Here is a 4,102-nt window from a genome sequence, read left to right as displayed (position 1 = left end):
CTGTTGCTGCTATAGATCATACTTTGGAACTTTGTTCCTAAAGAGGATTATGCTTTTCATCCATGGCAATTTGTGGGAAATGAATCGTTGTTTTGGGCAGACTGGTCTCCCAGAAGCGGAACAGATCCTTTTGGTGAATTTCTGTGGTTTTGCCTGAAGGGAAGTGAATCTTATGTTGTGGATGGCTCATTTACCAGAGGGGAAAAGATACCTCCTGTTTTTTGGCTGGCCTGAATATGATTGATTTTCTGCTGCTTCTTTGAGTCCCTTTGGCTGTGTGTCGAGCCTGGCTTTCTGTTCAGATTTTTTAAATATTTGGGGGGGTGGCTGCTGTGTTCTGCTTAGTACTTATAAAATTCACCTAATAAATTGGTTAAATACACATAAAACTCAATTTATTTCTGCCTTTCATGCATTTTTCTTCCTTTTTATTGTAAACTCCATCTTGCCATTCCGATCATCAGCATGTGCCAAGGCTCCAGCACTGCTGTGGCTCATACTCTCCTCCTCAACAAGGTTTCCCTTTAGGCCAGGGGTGTCAAACATAAGGCCTGGGGCTGGATGCAGTCCATGGAAGCTTTTTATCCGGCCCTCATGCTCTCATCTGCTGAGCAATGCTGATGTGTTGCTACTGTAAGGGCAGCTCACTTGAAAATTGGGTTCTCTTATACCTTGAAATATGTTCAAGATTGTGTATTTTCTCTCCTGTCATTTGCAGCTAATGAGTTCCTAAGTGAGAAAAAGTGCTTATTTTTGGTTATGCACTGTTTAATGACATCGCTTCCTGCCTAACGACATCACTTCTGGCCCTCAGCGGGTATCATGAATGCTGTTCAGCCCTTGGTATGAAACGAGTTTGACTCCCCTGCTTTAGGCTCTGCTATGTCCAGTATGACCATTGCTAGAGCTCTGTTGACACTCATGGGTAATTTGGCTGCTTTGTGTTTCATGTCACTTTGGAATATGCAGGTGGGAGCTCTGTAGCCACTGATTTGGTATCCACTGATTTGACCCACCACTGATACCTAGGTCCACTTTTAAATGCCTTATAACAAAGAAAAAAGCACCAAAACCCAATTTTCCATCTTCGTGCTATTGAATAATTATAATTTCATTCCACTAGATTCCATTATTCACCCCATCTAGTGGCGGAATGCAGTTTAGAATCTATACCAATGCATACTGGGGTGACAGCGGAGGAACAAGAAACCTGGAATTGGATTGTTAATACTATTTTTGCACTGATTTGATATCTACTGATATTTTTTATCCACTGGGAGTTCCGAAACAGAACAACCTGTACCTTCACTTACACCTACCTGCAGGATGCTATGAGTCTGAAACCATTTTGGTATGGGAGAGGAGAGAGAATGAGAGAGAATGGATGTTCCATTTGTGGACCTGAACTGATGATACTACAAAACTGGGGTTCCATGTGTACTTCTATCTGCACTCTTGCTATGAAATGAGATCATTACAAAGAAAGCGTAAGCCCGTGCTCCTGCAAAATAAAATTACTCCGTAAAGTCTGCCATAAGTTTTCCACTGTTTAGGGAAGGGACAGCATGAAACAGTGACCTGATCCGATCATGAAGAGGGCACCGGGGGGCAGGGATGTGCAGTCAGAGGCATGTGAGGCAGAGACTCTCAGTGACTCCTGCTGGGTTCATGTCTCAGGAAGTACCCAATTTACAGCATTCTTGCTGACAGGCTCAATCTCTGGGTTGCGGTCCAGGCCCAACGTCTCAGGATTTTTCTGGCCAAATTAACTCATCCTCCTCTGCGTCAGAGTTTTGATCGCAACCATGAGACCACAGACCTATTACAAATTAATGGAGTGGGGTGTCCAATAACCTTGTAGTTTCCGCATCTCTGCAGATGTTATCAAAGAGGTAGGTAAATCGGCTGCATCCCTACCCTCAACAAATGCTTTTGCACCAATTTGGAGACAGCAGAATCTCAACAGTCTTGGATCCTCATTGCGATAAAGCTTGAGCGCTTTTCCAGAACTACTTCTGCCATGTGAGAAACATGTTGGAGTCTTGCCCATTGCAAGGGTCCCAACCATTTGTGCCAGCCCTATCCCAGCTCTGTTCCAAAACTTTCCGCCTATCATGATTTTCAGGCTACATTTGGAAAGTTTCTTAAGGGGGAAGCAGCTGCTACAGAACAGAGGGCTTGTTCACATTGGCCCTTGTCTGGTGGCAAATCACCCCTGAAGTCATCCATATTTTGCCTTTTTAAAAAACTAGTTGTAATGTGATGGCTCTTTGTCACCAAACCATTTCTGGTTACACATTTTTGGCTGATTCACTTGATTGTTTAGCTAAATGGAGCCACCAAAGTCACTGTAAGATTCTGGGGACAAACAACAGGGAATGCTCATCATAAGAAGCTGTATTATGCAGAATCAGATCACTGATTCATCAAGGTCAGTATTGCCAACACAGACTGTTGGCAGCTCTCCAAGGTTTCAGATGGGAATTTTTTTCCACCTTACCTGGAGGTGCTGCCAGGTAATGCACCTGAGACCTTAGGTAAGTCAGAGTAGGTGCTGTATCAACTTCCCTTTATCACCAGTTTAGTCTTCCACTATCATCTGGCCTGTCATGAATGCTGAACTTGGTGGACCTTGATGTGATCCAAGGCAAGTTGTCATGAGCAAGTTTGGGAAGAGGAAGATTTGGTCCCTTTAGGAATAAAACAGAAGGCCCAGTTTCCTGCTAGCCAACACACTTTGCAGTGTGGTTTAATATACGCAGAGTTGTAACCCATGGGTGGCTGACCTTCCTTTGCTCTTTAAATTATTTCTTGGTGTTGTTATTGTTGCATTTTCTTTCTTTCTTTCTTTCTTTCTTTCTTTCTTTCTTTCTTTCTTTCTTTCTTTCTTTCTTTCTTTCTTTCTTTCTTTCTTTCTTTCTTTCTTTCTTTCTTTCTTTCTTTCTTTCTTTCTTTTCAATGTTGCCTTTCACCAATTGTGCTGAGTTACAAGCTAACTGCAAATTAATAATGAAACCCTGCCTGGTACGTGCGTGACCGCACACAGGGTGAGGGGTTTCTGTGTACTACATTACAAAATCACTGAACCAGCGTGGAGACTGGTTTGCTGCCCAGGGAGTTAATTTAGCAAATCTCTCCACTCTTAGCAAAAGTTCTACATAATCAAAGAGTTATACAATCAAGCTGAAAACAAGACAAAGTGATGAGACTTGTCACTATTATTTTTTCAGTGTTGTTTGAAGACCACTAGATCCCTCATGACAACACATGATGCCAGGAGGGAGAACCTGCATTTTGTGTCTTGTCAACAAGACAACATTGTGCTGTTTGGTAGCCAAGTTCCAAGGGTGTCCAATCGGTTAACGTAGATTTTACAGTAAAGCTGCAATCCTATATGCACTCTAAACCTACTACAATTAGTATACTATACATTCAGAATTGACATACTTTCAATCAACCTCCCCCCCCCCCCCATCCTGCACTGTGTAGGAGCCTCTAAGTGAGGCCTTCTTCGCCACCCTTTATTTTGTGTTATTTACCAACAGCATTCTTGGCATGAAGGCCTGAGCCTTCATGGAGATCTTCAGTGCTTTCATGTATGCTTGATTCTTCCAAGGGTTCATGGGAGACTTGATTGCGAGTCTTCATGTCCTTCCTCAGGTTAGTTGGAATGAGGGGCAAGAATGCAGAGACTGATAATATAATGTGCTTCCAAATATTGGCTCAGTTGGTAGAGCTACCGCCTTGTATGCCTGAAGATCTGAGGCTCCCAGTTCGAAACAACCGGAAGTACCCGAGAACTGACGACACGCTGATATACTGATGAGCTGACCCTCAGTGGCAGAGAGGAGTTGCCTTCAAGTGGAACGTCGGAGGCGAAGGGCCAGAGAGAGGCCAGACTGGGAAGGAATCCAGCTGGAATGAGGCATTCTATGAAATACTAGAACTATTCAATTGTAAAAATCCCTAGGGGGATTTAGAACAGCCTGCCTATATAAACCACAGTCTGAGGAGAAATCTGACGACCAAAGAAAGGTGGTATATAAATACCTATATAAATAAATAAATGCCAGTTTCTAAGAAGGCTTTGGTGGCACCCCAT

The sequence above is a fragment of the Tiliqua scincoides genome, chromosome 1, assembly GCF_035046505.1.
Source record: "Tiliqua scincoides isolate rTilSci1 chromosome 1, rTilSci1.hap2, whole genome shotgun sequence".
Lineage (NCBI taxonomy): Eukaryota > Metazoa > Chordata > Lepidosauria > Squamata > Scincidae > Tiliqua > Tiliqua scincoides.
Note: the sequence above shows the minus strand (reverse complement) of the source record.